This window comes from Anser cygnoides, chromosome 5 (assembly GCF_040182565.1).
Source record: "Anser cygnoides isolate HZ-2024a breed goose chromosome 5, Taihu_goose_T2T_genome, whole genome shotgun sequence".
Taxonomy (NCBI): domain Eukaryota; kingdom Metazoa; phylum Chordata; class Aves; order Anseriformes; family Anatidae; genus Anser; species Anser cygnoides.
Window position 1 is genome coordinate 60,453,896 of NC_089877.1, and position 23,052 is coordinate 60,476,947.

At 42.4% G+C, this 23,052-nt stretch overlaps 2 long non-coding RNA genes across 3 annotated transcripts; one reads left to right on the plus strand and one right to left on the minus strand.

Annotated features, from left to right (window-relative positions):
- Positions 1–1,418: 1,418 nt before the first annotated feature.
- On the minus strand, positions 1,419–20,108 carry LOC106037245 (uncharacterized). 2 transcript variants are annotated; one of them, XR_010831682.1, is made up of 6 exons: positions 19,968–20,108; positions 11,893–12,100; positions 11,284–11,434; positions 9,184–9,326; positions 6,176–6,344; positions 1,419–1,837 (listed from the first exon to the last, which is right to left on the minus strand). It is a non-coding gene; the product is annotated as an uncharacterized lncRNA (long non-coding RNA). The 2 variants fall into 2 exon arrangements; XR_007164077.2 differs by lacking the exon at positions 1,419–1,837 and having other exon boundaries at positions 5,087–6,344.
- On the plus strand, positions 12,095–20,225 carry LOC136790874 (uncharacterized). Its single transcript, XR_010831684.1, has 3 exons — positions 12,095–14,619; positions 18,001–18,102; positions 20,100–20,225. It is a non-coding gene; the product is annotated as an uncharacterized lncRNA (long non-coding RNA).
- Positions 20,226–23,052: the final 2,827 nt, after the last annotated feature.

Sequence of the window (23,052 nt, forward strand, 5' to 3'; positions counted from 1 at the left end):
ATAAGCAGTGTTTAAGAATTTTTGAGCTTGGTTAGGACAGGTCATCCTGCGGAGGAACACAGGTCCAATTTCAGAAATTGCCAAACTGCAGGATATGCAGCCACCACGGGCTCCAGGATCTTGTCTCTAGCAAAGTCCAGCTCCAGGCCTTTTAACAGAAGGTATGGCTAAGCAAGCACAGAGTATCCTGTCCCAATCTACTTCAAGATTCAGGGAAATTCTTGTTGGTCTGATATTCCTTCCAAAATACACTTCAGCATTAACTATCATCATTCTGGGTAGTTTTCTTCTCCCTAAAGATCCAGTCCTTTTTTAAATCTTCGTGCCTTCTTGGATTTCTCTATTCCACAGCAGTGAGTTGGTCAGAAAAAAATAGTTTCCTTTCATCAGTTGTGCATCTGCTATCTCTCTAGTTTTGCTTCACAACTATTCTTCTTTCATGATACCATAAAAAAAAAAAATCATTTACTTTCTGAAGTGTATCATCATTTGTCATTTTGCACTTTCATCATCTCTGTCTTTCCTAGCCATGAGCTGTCCCTTGAAGTCTGGACAGATCCTGTACTGACCAGGATGGTCAAACCACAGTTCTTACAAAACTTCACCATGACTCCATAACAACTGGAGATGAGACCTAAAGACAGTGAACTTTAAAGCACCCACCATGAATGTCCACAGGCTGAGGCTGAAGGCCTTATGAAGTCTGGAGTGCCTACTCTGTAAACTTCAAATCATCAAACGTAGATTTTACTCTGCCTAGAGGCCTTCAGAGAGCTCAGTGCAATAGCAATCAAGAATGCTGATTTAAAAAGAACAATTTTTGGCTTAGCCTTTTCCCTTGACCTTTTTCTGAGGAAGCAGAGATGAAAGCCTTCCCAAGCAACTTGTGAGAAGTAATCACGTATTTACTGACACAAGCAGGGAGAAGACTAAAATCTGGTAGTTAAAGGTTCAGGCAATGCTGTTTCCTCTGCGTAATCGCATAAGCTGAAGATCTTTGCTGCACTGAATTTTCACATATAAAAGCAGTAGGAAAGGGGACATCACTTTTTCTACACAGTGGCACACTGAATTCTCCTGTGATAACATGATTCCTGGACCTGGGCCTTAAAAAAACAGCAAGATTGTAAAGCTAACGGAAAATGCAGGTGAACTGTAGCGATACATGTTTCTGATTAGCGGCAGTACCCGTTGCCAGCCAGTTTTCCACTGGAGGAAAAAATCGATCCTGTGCGATCATATGATGTGAACATAATTAATTTTGTTTATCCACTTGAACCAGTCTGGAACAGATCATCTCAAACAGCACCTGAACCCACCCCTGTTCTGAATTCCCAGCCAAAACCCAAGTGACCCATTCTCAAAGAGACTTGGCTAGTGACATAAAGTCAGAACATACCCTGCCTACTCTCCAGACACCCAAGCAGCGGAGAAACATCCCCAGTTGAGTATTTTCTTCCAAGAATCAAAACATCCCTGCGCACCGTGACCTTGCAAGGCTGTATGCAGCAGCACCATCTGGTGATGGCTGCTGCATTGAACCTCCTTGCACAGCTCTCGGTGCCAGGCAGGAGCTGGGATGTCTCCAGGAGCGTGGCTTCTCTTCTCCTCCACAGCAGGAGCTCGGAGAACTGGCTCCTGACATGGGCAGGTTGATTCATTTTGTGCCCTCGAGAGTTCAGGGAGGCTGAGCTCTTCCTGGCAGTTCCTGCCCAGCTGCATGGTTTCCTGAGCCGTCGGCCGATGACACACAGTTGTTGAAGAAATGGACTGTGAAGAGGGCACGGATCTCCTGGTGCTGTGCCTGAGCAGCAGGACGGCAGATAGCATGCAATGGCTACAAAGACAAAATAAAGCACAAGGCAATACAATCGGAATTACAGGTGAATTGCAGGATTAACAGAGAACAGGCACTCCCACTAACCTACCACTCTAGGAGAAGATTTTAGAGCAGTGGTGAAGAGACCCCTGGAAAATCAGCTTAGTGCTCACTGATTATCAAAAAGACAAACAGACTATTAGTCTACTATTAGTCTACTAATAATTACTATTAGTAATTATTACTATTTTATTTATTTATTTATTACTATTAGTAATTATTAGGAACAGAACTGAGATCAAAGCCGCCACTGAGGCACAGTGTAAATGATACACCCATAGCTTATATTGTGTGCAACTCTGCTTCTCCGACCACCTCACAAAGCGCAAACCAGAATTAGAAAAGGCACAGAAAAAAGATGACAAATGTGATCAAAGGCATGAAACAGGGCTGTGGAGGGAGAGAGACTGACTAGCTTAAGATTTCTCAGTGTGGGAAAGAATGACCGAAGGGGAAAATGTGGGGGAGATTTGTACAGTCACACACCATATGAGCTGGATGAATGGGGAAGGGTTTTTCATTTTTTCCCACATAAGACCTAAGGGGCACTTGCTGAAATTATGAGGTAGCAAGTTTAAAATATACAGAAGCAAACACCTTTTCATGCTGTGTGTAGCTACAATATAGAATCCATTGCCAAAAATGGATGCCAGAAATATAAACAGCCTCATAAAGGGGCTATACATTTAGGGAGGATAGACTTAGTGGTGGCTACTGACCAGCAGACAAACTCAGGAAATCCTTTAACCACAAATCGCCAGCTGGGAGGATTCACCAGAGCAAGGAACACTCTGTGTTTCTCTTATTTCTTATTCTTTTATGCTTAAGCATCTTATTTGTTACTCTGAAGCCTCAGCGACTGGCCACTTTTTGGAACAGTATGGCTGAAGTACAATGAATCTAGGAGAGAATGAATATGCCTGTTCTGTTCCTGTGGATTGTAATTTCCATATCTAAGTGAGAAAGCTCAGGAATGACACTTCTTGAGACCGGCTTAGTCACCTTTCCTGCAGATGAGGAAATGGCCAAGGAAGGGACCAACTCCCTGAGATTACTCTTGCATTCTTCCTTCAGGTCACAGTAACCTTAAGGATAAGTTTATGCCAGATCCCTCTTATATTTTTGGTAGCCTATCTGGGAAATTTGCCACTTAGTTTTGCAGACAGTCTATGATTTAAATTTATGATTTAAGGCTGGCCTCATTTCACACTACAGCTATGCACAAATCAGAGCCCATTCACACGTCATGTAAAAGCCTCCACTTCCTTTTTCCTTCTGAAGTGTACACTATTCCCTTCACCAATAACCTATAATTCTCTAATAATTTAGTATCGTCCCCATTTGGCAAGTTAAGAGCAAATGCTCGAACTGCTCCACTTGAAATTGCTACCAAACACTGGGTACATTCAGAAGTGAGTCAGTAAAGTGATGGAAAAACCTTGGCTTTCACAACCACCGTTGCAAAAATGTTATTGACATCTCTTGTAGATGGAACTGCAGTTAAATACATTTTAAAAACACAAAAAATAAAAGAGCTGTGGAGGTTAGTAAAGCAGGAACTAACTCTATTTGGTTCCTCTATTAATTTTAGCCTATTTATACAACTTCCCTTTTATAGTTCTTTCTATAAGAGCGCTTGTTAAATGTCTAAATAATGACAGCTGCTAAAAACTGAATATCCCATGTGTGGAATCATTTGTGGTCTGGGAAAAAAAAAAAAAAGATCAAATTCCTCTCTAATGATAATAATTACAGGATCAATCCAAAACTTACTGAAATTACAAGCAAAGCTGCTATGTAAGAATCAGCCCTGGGTTGTATGTCTGCTGTCACTCCGGGTTTATAGTGTTAGTGCAAACTAGAAAGAGACATTTAGCCTAATATCAGCTTTTCTTATTTAAAATGCATACTTATTTTCCACAGCTAAACTGGAACTCACATGATCCTTGTTACTTTATTATTTATTTATTTATTTTGGAAAACACCGAGTCATTTTATAAAGTGCTGGTGTTATAAACTGCAGAATATAGTTTATAAGAGCACTAACTCCTACAAGCCAACCATTAATACAATTAATGGCCTGTTTGTTGTATTAAACTGATCTCATTTGTCTGGCTCAATTAACAAATGCAGTGGTCATTAACAGTTAACAGCAACTCAGTTATTAGATTTTATTACTTGTACAGGAAACACTGGAGAACAAACTGATTGTTTTGGTTTACTGGGGTGTATTTCTTTCCCAGCAGTCTTGCCCTATTATTTATAATTCAGCCACTTGCTTATTCCCAAACATAACTGACACGCTCAAGACTGGGTTCAAAGTCACGCATGTAGACAGCCCCTCCTGCCAGCCCCCCAGCCCCATAAACCTCTCTTTTAAACCAGAGAGCTGCAAGGTACCAGGCATCTGCAGCGGCCCGTTTTTCTGATTTTTCTGTAGCTTTTTGCTGGGCAGCAGCTTCCATCCATATATAAAAGGATGGGATTTAAGTAAAAGATAAAATAATGTGTATCTAGGAGGCTGTAAGATCCCGTGCCTCAGCCATGGTTCTCTGTCTCTCTGTCTCTCTCTCTTCCTCTCCCTCCCTTCCTAATTCACTGATATCCAACATGCAAGTTTAAATGTATATTTTACTTCTTTGTTTGGACTGATGCATCAAGTAATGGTGATCTCTTTCTGCCTCGCACAGACATTTAAACCAGATAATTTCAGAGGTCTCTTCTGGCTGACAAATTAGCTTAGAGCAAACACTTGTACATGAGGAATATCACTCTGTTATTAAGCTTGGGGAGACCTCCCAGGTTCTGAATGCTAAAGACCCCTGACACACACCTTCCTTGCTCTGCTTTCTTCACCCTGATTTAGTTCAAAGCAACAGAAAAACAATACCAGCGTTACATTGTCACGAAGGACCAACAAAGGCTTGTCATGAAGGTGGCTTTCATCAAGCAGTCTGAGCAGCTCTCTTCACCCCGCATTGCCGCGATACACAAACGAGGGAGGAGACACCCACAGATTTGTTAGTCCTCTTTGGAAACAGGATCTTCCGGACTCACACCAGCCAGTGTTAGAGCAGACTGGTATTGCAAGACAACTATCAGTGCTTCCGAGGTGGAGATACGTGAAGAGACTGTGCCTTACCCTCTGTGGGATATGTGTAATGAGGCTGCAATAACTCAGTTTCTGAGCTGTTGGGCTACGTCTAGTCATAAGTTCTCTCCTCCTACAAAGGCACAAGGATATATCTGGTATAAATGATGCTACCCATTCACTAAAGGCTTTGGTGGATCAGAAAGGTAGGGCCATATCCAGCACAGTAGTGACACCACCGGGTGCTTAACTGCCCGAAGACGACAGGCCGCACTCCTTCAACTGGGGTGGTTCACAGTGCGGTGTCTGAGCATGCTGCACTGGAGACGTCCCACCGATTCTCTTTGGCTGATCAAATAGGGTCTTACCACGGTTTGATTACACACAAAGTGATCAGAGGGCCACAGCGGCATGCAAATTTGGCCAAATTACAATAGCCCCCTGCTACCTGCAAATCCATTTGGATGCTATGGCAGCCAAAGGGTACTATGCAGCTTCAAGAGGAAAAAAGGTGAGAGATTTTGCTAAGAGCAGGCACAGGACACTGCTAGTTTGTATGACCAGCACAGGTGATTAGAAAGCTTTTCTACCACCCCTGGTGCAGAGGTTAAAGTCTCTTCTGTGTGCCCATGCCTGTGTCTCCGTGGTATGTGCATGGGGAAGTGTAATGTTGAAGTGCTGCGGACTGAAAGATACAAGTCAGCTTATCTGCTCCTGCCTATAATTGAGACGCTTTGGATACAACTTCACTCCTATCAGCTTCTGATAACAACTTCCTTCCTACCCTCTTTCCCAAGCTAGCACGTGCTAACATATTGTGCAACAGAACCAGTTAGACAAGAAATGGGAATGTATTTAAGAAGCCCGAAGACGAGCACATTATACCATTAAGAAGCTGACTCAGTGGAGACTTGCTAGAATGGCCCCAGATCCTTGGGCACGTATGCATCCTCCCTACCTTGTAGTGACCAAGAGGGGCGAATAAAAAGAGCATCTCTGCCTCTTCTAGTTCCTGGTACAGCTCAGAACATTAAAGCCCAGGATTTTCCATGGACAGCAGGAGTGTTCAAACACAGAGGAGACAACGCAGTCTGTGCTTTACATGCAGGAAGCAGGTGTCAGAGCTGCTTTCCAGACCCTTGCTACAAAGAGTCTGAGCTCCTTGCTCCCTGGTCTTGCATGAGATGCCGTGCAGCTTCACCAACCTCCCTCTCCTGTTTCACGTCCTTCTGCCTCCAGCTCCCCTTGCGAGAACGGGTCTTTCAAACCAGTCACCGTGCCTTTCATGAAGCATGTTATTTCTTCTGTTTCTTCCACTGGATCATTTTTCTTTCTCCAAGGATCTGGGTGTCAGCAGAGGAAGAGATCCTGTCACTGCAAACAAAAATTACATTACCGTTAGCTAGTGGACCCATCCAGCCAGCACCAACAGGCTGATGCTTCCGTTTGTGAGATGGCTTTTTTTCTTCTCTCCATACTACTCAGGTCACAAGCTACCACCTGAGCCAAGTTGCTGAGCCCTAACTGCAGGTGGCAAAAGCTTCACGTTCAGCTCATTTTAAAAGAAATTGAACTAGGAAATTATGTTAGGATTCAGAGGGGAGTGTCAGGCCAGGGCCTCTCACTGCAACAGTATGTAGCTTTATTTCAGATCAAGGAAACCTATCCCGTGTTCCCAAACAGATAAGCAAGATTTTAGTGAGGCCCAGAACTGAGCTTTTAAATCTGTGGTTCCCTTGTCTCTGCAGCACACACCTGATCAGGCACAGATGCAGATCTCTGAAGTAAAAGCTGCCAAGATACCCTGGAGGAAAAATAGCTTCTGGCTGCCACTGTGAAATGAAATCCTCATGGTGACAGCCCATTTCCTGGGCTCCTGAGCTACTCAGACAAAAACAAGAAAACCCCAAGGAGCAAGTTGAAGGCAAGATGAATAATGCTAATGAACATACAAAGTCTGGACTTTTGGGAAAGCACCTTTGTTCTACTTCACCTGACCAGAAAACCTCGTCTCGTTTCATTCCTGTCCGTTTTCCTGTTCCAGAACTTTTTCTATCCTTTTTCTGTCCCTGCTGCAGGGATCCACCTACTGAGCAATGGCCAGGGTCTAAGAGTCTGGGCCATCAAGACTTCATCCAGCAAGTGCATGTATTTTGGACACCAGCTGATAGTCTTGACCTGGGGGCAGTGCTCCCTTGAGCCACCTAGCATCCTAATGCTGTCCCTGGCCAACCTGCATCACAGCAGAGGGACATCTCCTACAGTCCTCTGGCTGAGGAAAGGAGTAAGTCCTGAGGTCCTGTTGGTTAGGTCTCAGTTATGAATTAAATGAAAAGGGTGCAGGAGAAGCCCAGCCAGGGCATCACGGGATAGCACTGTAGGACAAACAGAACTTCAGTTCTGTAACCTGGGCTGCTGTTCTATCTCCACTACCAAAGATGCAACTGTTGAACCCCGACTCTGAGTGGTACCCACAAGCAAACCTTGTCCAACCACTTTTATACCTGGGCAAGTTTTTTTTTTTTGTGCTATTGACAGGTATCACAGATGGTTTGTATTACAGTCCGGAGAAGTTCTAAGTTCCACTCTCATTAAAGACATAGTGAAAGGATTCATAGGCACGAAGGCCTGGGCACATGCTCACTAACTGTTCCTAAGGCTACTAGGAGGTAGCTATGAAGAATGCAATAGCTGCAAAGTTACAGAGCTCTGCCATCTCACTGGAGTTTGCTCCAGAAGAGCAGAGGGCAAAGTAGGGTAAGGTGTATTCAGCTTGCACGCCTCTGAATCACCAGCAGAGTCCCAGCTGCACGAGACCTTGTGCAGGTGCCAACACGACGACTCTGGGAGAGGAACTCTGCTGGCTCTGGAGAGCTGGGGTTTGCGTTGCTGAGGAGACTCGGAGAAGTTTGGCAGATAGCTTCGAGGGCTGCCGTGCTCTGGCCCCCAGGAGACAAAGAGACACCCCGTCTGCTTGCATTGAGCGAGAAATAATCTCTGTGAGAAATCAGCGTGAATTGTGCCTAGCTGCCTGGTTCTCGTGGGAGAGTTTGAAAGAGGTGAAACAGCAAGTGATGGCGAGCTTGATGCACAAAACCACTGCAGTGGTTCCTGGAGATCTGTTTGAGAATTAAACCCTCCAAATGTTCCCCAGAAGTGTTTAATATGAATATTATTCCTTAAGCAGTAGGATGTTGTTCTTTTCCTGAGTAGTTTAACTTTGCGTTTTTTTGAAGTCTTCAAAAGACTGAACTATGACCCATGCTAAAACAATAGTAGATATTGTTTAACAGTAAGTAGGCTAAAGAAGAGAGAAAAATAAATGCATTAAAGTTATGGGACTATTATGACTACATGTTGCAGACTCACTATGTTAGCTAACAATACCTAACTGAGTTGGCTCTTGCAATACTAACAAAGGATAAACAAGCCCTCAAGGTTCTCCTTTTGGACAGGATTTAGCCTGATCTTTCAGTTTCCTGCCATGTCTCTCATTAGATTCCTTTTTCTCACCAAAAAAAAGGAAAAAAAAATCCCATCTGCTGAGAACTGCACATTCTTTTTATCATCGCAAGTGCTGAACTCTGCTCACTGAAATGCAAGAGTTCACCAATAATCTCTATTTATCTGTACATTTTCTAGTAACCACAAGAGCTATCGTCTTTCATATCTATAGAGCAGATTGAAGTTGAAAAGCAAGCAGGAAAGGGTTAGAATGAATGGAGTTCAAAGTATATCGAGGTGAGTCTACTACAGAGAATATAGTGATAAAGAAGAATGTCCAAAGGGAGAAGGGAACAATTACCCAGACTAGGTGACAAGAAGAAAAAGAAACACATAGGAGGTACTTCTGGGCATTATTAGCCTTTAAGCTCTACACAAGGAATATAGATTTATTTCTGCAGTCCATTACAAAGAACTCTCCTCTTGGTTCAAATGCAAACCCTAAAACATGCCTCAGCATACAAATGCAGTACTGTGGCAGGCCTGTACTTCTAGGATATCAGATGTGCTTCTCTGTTTCTGCTTCCCTCATTGCTGATAGCAAGAACACATGCTGCGTATGCACTTTTACTGAGATTTTTAAAAGCTCAGGAAATCATAACTCTGTGATACCAAGATGCTATCCCGAGTATCCTTGATACAAACTGTTAGATTCCTAATTACTTAAAATAACGCCACTGTTTAGTGCACACCTACATGTTAAAGTTACCTGCATGTCCCCATCCCCACTTCGTGGTGGGTACCACAGTGATACTCTTCCTCTTTCGAATCAGAGTATAGGCTCAGACAACAAACACCACTGTAGGCTCAAGCACAGTCCTCTCAAATAGGCACTGAGAAATTCTGAGATGTCTGCGAAGAAATAGAGAGAAACAATAAAGAAATAATGGTGAGGACATCCCTGTCCATCCCAGTTCTGCTGAGAAGCCCCAAACTGTGCACAGATGCTGCCAACTGTACACACACAGATGTTCTTGCTGAGCTGCAGCTCACTCTGAAATAAGCGGGGGAGGAAAATCAGTATCTCAGGATTGCTCTAAAACTTCAAGGCCTTGCTCCAAAACCTTAGAACCTGTAAAACATTTAGAGACCAGGTATAACCACGCTGCACAAGAGAAAGCACCCCCATGCACACAGTGCTGCATCGGCCAGGAACTGTAAGAGCAGAGCTAAGAAAACCAGGTTTTCTTCTATTATCCAACGCCTCTAGATGGAGCTACCCCTTTTCTTTTCAAGCCAAGCATCAGATAGTGAGGCATTGCCAGCGTTAAGGCAAGGCAAGAGAAATCTAATGCTTTGTAAGGGAAGCAAGCTTAGGCATTTGCAGCAATGTACACATCCTTTAGCATGCATGTTTTGCTGTCATTAGATATTCTGAGCATTTTTGTAATCCTTCTGACACTAGCCACGATACCCGTGCCCTTGTACTAATTTACAAAGTAACCCCTTCCAGAAGAGCAATGTTGGGGAGTGAGAAGAGAGCCAAAGTGGATGGCGGAGTGCTGAGACCTGAATGTCATCAATATGCCAGATCCCCAGCAGGACAGGGATCAGCCATGCTAATTTATCTCAGTGCTGTGGCACTGGGAGCTCAGCTCAGTGCTGAACTAGACCCCTTTGAAGAGGGAAACACTATAAAAACAGAGACACTGAAGAACTCCTCTGCCTCCTGTGATGGGGGATTTCATCTCTGGGAGCCCTGTACTTTCTGGGCACAGCGGTAGCCTCGGAGTTCAATGGTTCCAGCAGGGCCAGCCAGTCTGGAGAGAATTGATCATGCAAGTGTCACGCTCAGCCTGTGAGATCCTGTAAGCCTGGAGAATGAGCCCTGAGGGTACAACCATGCCAGACAGAAGGAAATACTAACGATGTTACCCCCCTGTTTGCACCACAATATCACCGCCAGGCCCAAGGACAGCAAAGCCCTGATTTTGGAAGGATTAAGGCAGCACACATCTCCCTTTAAGCATCACCCCTAAACCCACCTGCACCCTGTCATCCTTGCACGGGGTGACGAGCACACATGGGCAGGGTCCAAAGCCAGCATTTCATTTCCCATAATTTCTCACCAGCCCTAAAAAAGCCCCATGGAAGGCAGGACATCCCTGCCCTCCCTCCCTTGTCAGCTGCTGTGTTTCAGTGCTGCCAGCGCCTGTTCCACTAGAGGGTACCCTCGCCCCACACTGGTGCCACGCAGGAAGCTCTGCTGAATGCTGCTCCTAATGAAACCTGAAGGCCAGGCCCAGGAAAGTAAAAAATCAAACTTTACAGAAAAGCATGCTGTAATTTTATGATGCGCTTTAATTTGACTCTGTTTAGTTAGAGCAGCCCCCTGGGCAGGCTGGGACCGCACCGTGCAGCGTACGGCTGTGCTTTCAACTAACAGCTCCAGCCTGAAACGTAACTGTTAGAGCCTCACGTGCAATCAGGGCTGGAAATGACCCTGGGGAGTAAAGGAAAAAAAATATATATAAATAAAAATAAAAAACAGGAGGCCCACAGGAGCTCACATTTAAAATACATGTTTAATTTTATTAGAAGGATAAGAGCAAAAACGTTCAGATCTCTAATATTATTTATTATAGCAGTGCCTAAGGGGAACCAAATGAGCACAGGCCTGCTCTGCGTTCAGAAGTGGACAAACACCTAGTAAGGAGCACACAGCTTGTTCCTCGTAACTTGCAATCTAAATAGACAAGGCACAAAGAAGGAAGGAAAACACAGCAAAGTAGGATAAAGAAGTGTCCCAAGACCACCCTGCAGATGGGACAGAGCCGGGAGCAGGACCCAGGTCACCCAGTTCTCCTACCAGAGTCACCTCCTTGGCTCACGCTGTCTCAATTGCTGTCTGTGCACAGCATGTCCTGGTTCACTGTATTTTGTTTCTTCCAGCTCCGTTACAAACATGGATGTACAGCTCTTCTGAACGCCAGGTCCCCCGCAGCTCAGTTTCAGCTAGACTAAAGCAGGTCACAAGAAAGAACTAGCGTGAGCAAACATTAGCCTAAACTGTGACCTAGAAAAAAGAACCAAATATTTGGAAATGACACTTATTTTTGTGTCAATGGAAACTAAACCCAGCACTTCAAGTTCTGCCTGCTCCAATACCTCCTATACCCCTGAAGACTGGCAGTAACGTCTGCATCTGTCATATTCTAATGGAAGCTCAGAAGGATTCGGTGAGCACTTTGGCTCATGTAACTGGCTGTGCCAATGGTCAGTTTTCATTGTTACTAAAAATTACTGAATTCATGCAACTCCATTACACTTCCAGGGAAAGTGAGAGCTCTTGGCTACAAGGAGCAAAATCCTCCTCGATCCTGGAACTTCCTGCCCCTGGTCTGCTCTAGGTGGCTGTTAAGATCTGTTTTGCTCTCTTCCAAACTGGTAGAAAGCAGGTAGAAATTTGCATACTTACTCTAGAAGCTACAGGAAAAGTTTTTCTCTCACTTTTTTCTTCCATTCATTCCATCAGCACCCACTTTCCAACAGGTCCTTTCCTGCTCGCCACTCTTTAGACATCAATGAAGGTGGAATATGAAAGGTGGATGCCGGGTTAATCGGACAGCATGGTGTTTTCCCAGGTTAGAATACATCAAAGGAAAATACATGCAACTTTGTATATCCTAAAAATAAAAAAAAAAAAAAATTAACAGCCTCAAACCAATGACAATGACAGCTTGTGTGAGTATTTGGAATTGATCCACGCATATCACTGATGTGAAGGGATCAAATGAAGGAATTATGAAAGAAACGTTAAGACACATAACAGCCTGAGGTCCCTCGTATCCTCACAGCAAATACAATAGAAGAATCATTAACTGGTAGGGCAGCAAGGAGTCTTTCAGCAAAATGGATTGAAGCATTCCATTGAATCAAAACCCTTGGATGGGAAAAGTGCTGGTTTCCACCCAGCTCCCGGGGGGAAGTCGGCTCAGCACAGGATGGGATTGTGGTCAGTGTTAGATACAGGTCAGCAGACAAGACGCTCTCATGGGATGTGGCACACCAAGGTGTAAATCCTACATTTGAAAAAGGACTTGAACTTGGGTCTTCAACACCTCCAGGGACTGCCCTAACCACAGGGCTATTTGCTATTTTGGCACCAGCCCTCTTATTCACTCAGCATTTTTTGTAGTAAAAGGAGAGGGGGAAAAAAAAAAAGATTTAATAACAGAAAAAAAAAAATCTTCACAGGGCTGATAAATTATTTGCTTCCCCACACTAATCACTTAGCATCTACTTTGCATGCCAGAAACCATCCCTGATGTCTAAAGACAGAGTTGGATGGAAAAGATTAGATCACTACATCACTAGAGCTGAGCACTAGTGGACAAAGTCAGGAAAACCTGTATACGTCTGTCCTCACTGGGATAATTACTGAAACCCTATGATATTACTGGGGAACTTTCCTGTCTGAGAAAGGGATACAAGGATCAGTCCTGCAACATTAAACTTGACTATTATAAAACTTGTCCAAATAAAGTTGGTGGTTCATTTCTCATTCAAACTTTTTTTTGGGGGGGGGGTGGTGGTGAGGGGGAATAAACTAGGACAGATTTCTCACATAAAATTATGTGGTTTTGACTAATGTGAATGTTTCTGATGTATGTGTCTATACAGCTTTGCCTGTAAAACATTTTAGGAGCTTTGTGCACAAGATGTGTTCTGATATAGGTGGATTATACACGAACAAGTGGTACAATGAATGCACAATCACACGCTCCCCAAAACCCCTGTGGGTCATTAGATATCAGAAACAGAGCCTGAAACTCCCTTTTGGAAGCCTTACATACGTGCCTGGAGCTTTCTCCCTGGATTCGATTGACTGATTTACAAAATGAATAGCAGATGAATGACTGTCATTTCCCTGCTGATTTTGACAGTGGCTGCACCCTTGTAGCAATCAATGTTTTTTAACAAAGAACACCATGTATTTCAACTGAATCGTTAGCTGTATTTTGGCATTCTGTTTATGATAAAGAATTATTTGTTATTGAATCCTTAGTGGTCCATAGCATCAACTTTGTTCTAATTACCGAGGCAGCCAAGTAACAGTTTTCTCCATTTACATATATTTGTAGGACTATAACCAGAAAGAAAGCCACGAGTGACTAGGCCAGTAAACAGTGCACTTTGCTGACTAGTGTTTGTTTTATAACCTTTGGCACAACTTGATATGTACATAATAATAGTTCTTAACCCATAAATAATATTTTACAGAGGTCACACTATAGTTATTTAAGTTCAGGGGGTTATTTCCCAGAACACTAAGTAGCTGTGAATGAATTATGTTTAGTCTGATCTGCCACAGAAGGGTCATAAACTTATAAGTTGTAGCAAACCATGGAATATTACTCCTGTATGTCAGGAAAACTGTAAATGGTAAAGAATAATGCTTGATAAGGGGAAAGTCTTTTTTATTTTGTTAAAGTAATATATGTTCCTAGGGAAAGACTATAAAAACTCATGTTAACTTAAGTGACAATTTGGGCAATCTCTCCACATAGAGCTTGTGAATTCTGCTTGATACAGGGGGCTCTCGCTGCATGTCTGAAAGGCTGCAAACTCCATTCTGAGCAGGCAATTTTTTTCTTTCTTGGCGCCCCCTTGGCTTGCAGTGTCCCAGAATCTACAGGAGGTGATCGGAGAAAGTTTTGTGCCTTTGCACAGAGCTAATAAAAAAAGAAGAGGGTCATTAAATGTTGATGATAGCCTGTTCAGATGCAACAGCCTTGGACAAAGAGAAGGCTACCACCTCCTTTGTTAAGTCTGATAAATACATAAGGGGCAGGGAGGGAAGAGCACTAAGGTGGGGAAAAGAAATAGGGTAGGGGTCTTTGATCACTTCAGAGGCTGCTCAGGGTCACCTACAAAGGAGGATAGAGCAGAAAGCAGTGCTGGGTGAACTGGGAGTGAAGAGACCAAAGGGACTGTATGTTCTGGGAAAGACACCTTGTGCAGGAAACAGGAGATGGGGGGCAAACTTCTGTAACAGAGGAATATTTGTTAATTGCAAGAACAGCTGAGATGAAGAAATCCAGCCAAGGAGGAGAGGGAAAAGGCTCCTGAGTCCTGAAGGGAAGACACAGGCGGGAAGAGTGAGGGGGCCAGACCTGCAAGAGCTCTGACTTGATCCCAACGAGTACGTAAAAATGAGGAAAGCAGGGAAGTGCATTTGAGTCTATATGATTTTGGGGCTGCTTACAGTAATCACTTCAAAACAGTAACTGGATATAGAACCTGCTGGAAAACTCGAGTTTCTTTGTGCTTCCACCATCTTGTGTCCCCAAAGCAGTGAACTGCAAGGTTAGAGCCCTAGCAAAGGGCAGTTTTAGGCAAGGAGGAAGAACAACACTGGTCATGAGGGTGTTCAGCTGCGGGGCCAGTAACTCCCATTTCAGTAAAGAGGCAACAGATCCTGCAGTGGGGTTATGCCCAGGACTCAGCCCCCAGTTAACCTGGCAGTGAGTCCAGATCGCACAGCAGCCGGTCACCGCACGCGGCCTACGCACGCTCGAGCCCACGCCATGCTTCCCTTCCGCAGGGCCTGCGGCCAGGCCCTGTGCTCCCCCTCCTGTTCGCCACCCCATGAACTGCAGAAAGGCCAGGGCTCTTAAAAATCTGAAGAGTTTCACGGGTGACCTTTAAGGGACGCCTTACCGAGGTGGTGACAACTTCCCAAAACAGAACACAGTTTGGACCAAGAGGATCAATAATAAAATCAGATCGCTTTGGCTCTCCAGATTTTTCCGACTCCAACCAACTACTTTGCTCCTGCCGACATCAGGGGGCCTTGCTGAGAAATTCTAGCCAGCCTGGAGACTTTTAAGACGAGGAGATCAATAAAAATAAAACAAAAAGTCACCAGCTTTATTTTTCCAGTGTGCGTTGCTAGTGCTGGAAGCCTCAGACCAGGCCTAGCTTTTGCGAGCGCTGTGGCGTGGCGAGACAGAACCTAGATCGCCGCCCAGCTGAGCCTGCTGTTACTGGCAAGTCGTGTGAATGTCCTGGCACTTCCTTCTATACAAAATTAGTCCTGCCCAAATGAATACTTGCATACCGGTGGGGGAGATTTTTAAAGTAAAAATATGACAGTGAATTGTTGAGTTCCCATTGAAAGCCAGCAGGAGATGCATGCCTAACTTGCTCGTTTGCCTTGAAAAACTTCAGCGAATATTATTTAGAAATATATTAACTATCAAAAAGAAAATAAAATTTGAGTGATATGTCCTGACTTCTTCAAGAAATTTAAGGACAAATGACTTAGTTTCTGTGCAACCTTTGAGGGAACCTTGTGAAACCCATAAAAGCAAGTCTTTAAAGAAAATAGAAAGCACTCTTAAGTGTCCTGACCACAGGGCAAGTATTCCAATTCATACGTGTTTTATTATGATGGTGAATTCAAACTGAACCGTAATTTCTCATGGTGGAGGTCTAAAATCAAGGGCTTCTGTGAACAGTGTAATTTGTGAAACCCGGTTTCTTGTGGCTGTCTTACACTTGGATGACGCTGTCTGTCAGCATGAACTGCAGTGGTGACTTCTGTTCTTGGGGTCTTCAGTATGACTGCTCCTCATGTAATTCCCATCTCTATTAATATAGCAGACTGCTACAGCCTCTCTCTCAATGTGGGTATTTGCTTAGATCTTTCTTTTTTGCACAGATGCCTTTTTTTTCCATAAAACCTATAGGATACCTTTCTGAATCACTATTTTGAATCCTCTTGTTTGTCTGATTTGCTTGAAATTCCTTTAAAACAAAAAGTTTTCTGGGGTGAATGTAAGCCAAAAAGCATAGGTGTGGTAAAAAATGTATAAGGTAATGTATAAGGTAATTTTGTAATGATGTATAAGGTAATTTTGTTTCCTTATCCATAACCATATTTTCAGTAATACTTTATCAATGAGTTTATTTATTGTGAAATTCCAATTCAAAATACTAGGAAAAGAAAGTAAGTTGACTAACCATAACATCTCCTATGCCCAGAGATGGTTAGGGACTTCGGGCTCTGTGGTGGTCCAAACAACTGACATGTCACAGAGCTCCTGGCTGTGCTCTGTAACCATCCCTCTCAGAGATACCAGCATGAGGTCATGTTATATTTTTTATTATCTGTATTTTAATTCAAGCATTTGAGATTACAGCAAATAACACTGCTGTTACATAAAGCATAATAATGGCTCGGTCATTTACTTGCTGCCCTCAGCCACCAGACACCAGTCGGATATAAAAAGGTTCATAGATATTTCCTACGTAGTGAAACCTCATGACACAATGTAGGATAAAGATTACTGATATTCAAGGCCTCTTTATACGTACATGCCATTGCCCTCAACTGGACAAAAGATGTGAAGTGGCATTCCTATATTGCTAAGGCTTATACTATGAACAGGACTGATTTTAATAAGTGAGGGTCCTGTGCATGATTTCTGAGTGCAATACATTTTGTTTCATTCTGGATAAGAAGACTTTTAGAATACAAAGCATCTAAAAAACCTGATGAATTGTCAGAATTGATCAGAAGGAAACATCATTTTATTACTTAATATATTGCATTTACTCGATGCTTTGAACAAACAGATGATGCCCTCAAGGACGCTATTGTGCCGAGCAAGTACAGAATAAAAAAAATAGTTGCCTTCTCCCAAGAGATCTCATGCTCATGCCTAATTCTGTTAAACATATGGGAAGTTTTGCATCTGTGCCCAAAAGCAAGTTTATGACCATCAGTTCCTTGCTACCTACATCTACCTCTTCCAAACACAGCCACTCTGTGTAGCTCATAGGAGGTAGCACTTTAAGCTGCCGTTTTCCACACGTGCATTTTTTGGTGAAATGAAAACTTCCACTAGTGTCACTGGAATTTCTAAGTGAAACTAAGCAAGTAAAGTCAACAGCAGTTGGCTGCCTAAATAAAACTGAAAGTGTCCTTTTGAAAATCCTAGGAATTTTAGGTGCAGCAGAAATACACTGAGACTCCTTCTTCCATTATTACTAAATACAATACATTATAATTCATTTAAGACTCTGTATTTATCATTTCTAGACATGAGTAATTTTCTAGCACTACACAGCATCACTCAAGCACCACAATCAACAGTGTAGTCAACTTTGACTAATTGTCCTAATCATATCTGGTACTTAGGACTAAAGCCCACCCCCTCCCCAGACACAGACAAGATTAGAAATACTTTAAGCATATCATGTTTTCTTCCCAGCTTTCAACAGTGACATTTCTTAATTTATATGAGATCATTATTTATTGATTATAACAGTGCCTAAAAATCCCAAATAGCAATTTTTGAAAAGGAAACACAGATAAACAGAGATGTAAAAGCCTGCAAATAAAAGGCCCAGAGAAACAATCAAGTTACAGCAGTTTAAAGTACTACAGGTCAACAGAACTGTGGTTACTGAGCATGAGCATACTCTTAATCTATTGCAGATAAGACATAAAATGCATTAAGTCAAACCTCTTTTACTGAGATTTATGTGGATGTGTCCTACCTTGATTTTGTTGCAGGTTAAAAGCATGGCCCCAGTGAAGAAGTACTGAGTAGTTGTGGCGTTAAGCCAGTCACTAGGGCACCTGAGCCCCGTGTCACTCCCTGCATCATCCGGAGAGGTGTGTAATCACCCCTGTGCACCTTGGCTATATGGGGTACTGCGAAGCACAAGGTCAAAAACGTGCTTCGTACTACCCTCTGCAAAAAGGGCAGATTAATACTTAATTAACATGTATCGACTTGTCTTGTGGTGCTTATAAAATGTGTTTTGCATTATGTTTTTGTAACAGTTGGCTAGCAAACCTTGACCTGCAAAGGTTAGGATGAATACCTGCACAGCTGGAGCCTTCAGTGGCCAATCACAGTCCTTCTCTCATCATTTCCCGTTTTTATAAATGTAAATATTGGAGGTCTTGTTTAAACCTTCAGAACCTAAACATGTCATCACTATTAATAACATATGTTATAAGACACCACATGCTGGCAAAATAACCTGCAGTAAATGACACCAAAAATATTGAAAAGCTTAGCATAAAATTGAAACTCGTTAATGGTACGCTGTGCAGTTTGGCATACAACTAGAGGCAAGAATTCCACACAATGGGACTGTGTGAGTGCTAACAGCAGGCTCCCACAAGATAAAATAAACTTGTTTTATGGACATGAGGAATTGATTTTTAATGAGATTCTGCTCGGCCGTAACATCATCCTGGGAGGGTGAGCTGGTTTTCCCCTTGCCTCTGGTGCAAAATTATAGTTTGCAGAAGAAAGGCACATTTAAATTAGGCCTATGGATTTGCACCTTCGTCATATTAAGTGAAAAGTAGGTGTTATCCCAGGTCTGAGCATAAAACAGCTGTTAAAATGCCTGCAAAGAAGATCTCCTCTTCCCCATATTACCTATCCCTACGTTCTGGGGTCGGGAGGTCAGCCCGCAAGCAGAACATACACTCCTCAAGTTCTTTAGGAGATAAATGATCTTGCAAGCTTATTTCCTAAGGACAGAAGATTAGTAAAATATGGATAAATCTCTCTCTTAGGAGAAGCTGAGTAAAGGCATTTGGGTTTATCTTTTCATGTTCAGGTCTCAACCGCCTGTTAAGAAAAAGTTAAAATCTAAAGAGGTTATCAAACCTGCAGTTTGACGTCAAATCACAGACCCATCAAGAAAGAGCTGTCCCTTTGCTGCCTATTCACATGTGATTCCCTATTTCATTCATTCCATCAATTGGAATTCCACAATACCAAACCTCGTTTTTGAAGGCCCACCCCCCCCAAACTGATATCAAACAAATGGAAAGTGCCTTGTAGCCAGGCAGCATTGTGAGAAAAACAGAACACAAAAGCAAGAACAAATATCAAGCTTCCTTAGCTCTAAGCTCAAAACATTTTCTTTAAAAAGAAATCACAGCTTTGCTTCCCAAATCCACGTCACTTGGCCCTGAACGAGCTGAGCTGCACAGTGTTGTTGCTTTTCTTTCCTCTCTGCTGTTATGGTTTGCACTGTTTGTGTGCAATCATTGGCTTTTAATTGCCTTCTATTGCCTATTTCATTTGTCAATAAATAGAAAGTGCAGACCTATCACCAAAGACCTTACATCTGTTTCTCATACATCTTAGCCACCCATGGTGCCTTAAGCTTAAGCTATCCCCTACTGCTAACCAGGCTACCAGTTTATTAGGGTTTTTTTCCCTGCCCTTTTAAAAAGATGAAAGTCCCTAAAAGCTTTTTTTGTGCAAGTGATGGTTGAAGTTAATGAAGTAAGCATCTGTTAGGTGAGAGAAGGTCACCCTGGGGTTGGGCACCTCCCAGTGGTGGAACTGGCATTAACCCAGCGATTAGTATGTGATGACAACACCTTAAAGATAATTAGTTGACAATGAGTTGAGAGCCTGTTAACCCCTTTAACACCTTATAGTTTATGATTATAATGAAACACTTTGGGACAAAACAAAATAGATCTAGTTTTTCTCATTGACTTACCATTTCTTGTTGTTTCACTTATCATGCTTGTGACCTTCTTCCAAAGAAACAGCTGCTAGCAGCCCCGAGCATGTTTCTTATCTTCAACCATCAGAGCTAAAATGTAGCTTTTCTGTCCATTTTCCTCCACAGGCAACAAGGTTAAAGACACTTTGGCCAGGAGTAGAAGCCATTGCTGGAGTAGACACAGGAGAACACATATGAGTAAGTTAACTATTACAGCATTTCCCACATTAATGGCATTTCTCATGTGACTGAAGACTGAAAACTCAAGCTGGTTTTTTTTCTTGCCCTGCAATTTTGATGGAGGCCATTGGATTTGAGTCATCTGAGTGTTACAACTGGGCTCACCGAGGCTTCCCCAAGAAACAAGAGCTATTTGGCAGAAGGAGAGGGAGGCTTTTATAAACTTTGTATATAGTCAGGCAGGATCAGGCTGCATCTCCATTTGAGTAAAGCAAACAGGAAACAGCATTGATTGTGGGTGTGGGGAGAGGAGAATGAAGCAAATGGAGAACAACTGGCAGTCTGCTGTGATTTATGTAGGCTGGCGTTTCCCATCTTCATTCATTCACTCAACGTGTTTAATCACGATGTAAGAGCTCAAATTAATTATGACCGGCAGCAGCTCCAGAAATTGGGCAATAGCAAAGTAAAATAAATCTGTGCACAGCATTCAAGAAAAGCCTGTCTTGAGATTAAAACTAAAATTCCATTTAATTTACAAAGATACACTTCTCACTTTCCTCTTCTTTTGCAATTTCTAGGTCAATGTGATACAGGCAGTCTTGGTGAGAAAATTTTATGAGAACATGTACTTGTGCCATTTTTTCACACAGAGCCAGAGCAAGGATTGCTCTCACTTTCATTAAGCTTAGCATAGGACTTCAACTGATTTCAGCAGCAACAGGCTTTAAGTTTGGTGTGTACCCAAAGACATGGCTAGCTAAGCTGATCTGTCAACTTTCTGAAACATGCCCATCATTAACAGTTACCAGGGTATTAGGATGTACAGTAGTTCCACACAATCCTCATTTCTCCTGTGCCTCCCATTTCAGCCCCTTAAAATGCTTTAAAAACACCAGTAAATTAAGTTCCATTGTGGCAAAACTTCCCTGGAGAGACTTTTATTCCCAGCTGACAGGCAAGGCAAATGCTTCCAAAGGATCCCCGTAGCAGTTACAGCCCAGACCTCCTGGCTCCTAGCCTCGTGCTTTACTGCTAATTAAATACATCTAGCTTAATGCAGAAAATGTAGAGTTTTGTTATGCTTTTTACATTTAAAGGCAATATATGGATTCAGCACTATATCAAATGTCCATAAATTCAAAAATAAAATATTTCCAACAACTTATAAGTCACTTATTAACTAACCTGTACTACTGGATAGTTCTGAGATTACAGAAAAATTGCTGTTATTTATCTTAATGTAATTTTAGGAATAGAAAAACTGTCATTCTCCAGAAGTTGAGATTCTGTTATCCAAAACTGATTCACTTATCTGCTGTTACGACCATCAGTTCTTTTAGCAGTGAAAAGAGCTCACAGTAACTTCATCATAAACACAGTGAATATAACTTGCTGTTGTGGGTAGATTGGTCATAAAACCAGAATTCCTAGATCACATCATTGATTGTTTGAATCTTGATTATTAATTGTAGTTCAGGATTAATTAAGTCATCTCCTCCATAATACAGCAGAAAAATATTTTTAAAATACCTTACAGAATCAGATTCTCTTGTCAGAGAAGTATTGCTCACATATTGGTCTTTACATTTATTTGTCCCCCTTCCTGTAACTCTTTAATGCATGATTAGTCACGATGTTAAGTACAGAATTATTTGTCTGGCTATGAATTTCAAAAATATGGCTTATACATGGATGGATATAGAAGGCCAACATTATGGGTTGAATCACCATCTAGTATGAAATGGCTTGGCTCCACTGGCTTCATCAGAGCTATGTAAATTTATGCCAGCTGAGGATCTGTCCTCATTTCTACAAAATCTTTTCTATCCAGCTACTTCCTTTGTCCATTTTTAAACTACTTTAGAACATCACTCTGGGCAACCCATCTAAAATACCCATTTGATAATGGGATTCTGCATCAAGATGAACAACTCGGTTTGAATTTGGCACTTACCTGCATTCCTTGTTATCTCATCAAAATGATGAAGGCTCATGCTGATTTCAGCCTAAATGAATCCAGAAAACAGGCAACTTGGACAGGTATGCTGGAAACCAGACCTATGCAAAAGTCATAAGAATAGCTGGACGTGGAACAAGTGGAATTATCCAGGATATCAAGGCATGGTGTTCTTTCTTCGTACGACTCACAACTTGTTCCAAAGACGCTTACAGAACCACTGCCACCACCTTGCTCAGTTGTGGGCTGCTGCCTCCTCAGTGAGGGTCAATCCAGCACAATTTCCAGATGGATTTGCATTATCCCAGCAAAATGGGAACAGCTGGTTTGGTGGTTTTGAGCATAAAATATTTCCTTAAGAATTTTCAAGCCATATTGTAAGGTGTCCGGGCATTTTCAGCTCTCAGCAAGGAAAAGAATTATCAATATACATGGATTTGAGTACCAGGTATTTCCCCTCATCATTTAATCTCACAAATAGGACAAACCAAAGCACATAGGCTATATAGCTTCGGTATTCTGAGGGAGCAACGGTATGTTACCCATGTCTCACAACCAGGAAGGATTATTAGGAGCTGGACGTTTTGACAGACATTATTATTACTTAGTTTCACAACCTGGATGTTCTACAGAGGTGCGACCACAGCCAAAATGCAAAGCCATGCAATGGCTCGTCTCGTCAGCAGGTAGGGCCGTCTGATACAGCATTCTTACTAACCAGCACAGCTCTCCTGGACAGGAGAGAAGCAGCAATGGGTATTCTGTTGTCCAGTCATGAAATCAGCTTGACCAACTGCTTAGCAAAATGGTCATTGATTAAACAAATGTCTTCAGCTGAAGAGGTTACCAGCATAAAGTCATTTGAAAAAAGAAGATCACTGATGAGCGGCACTGCATATGGAGAAACTTTCCATTGGTATAGAACTAAATAAATACTCC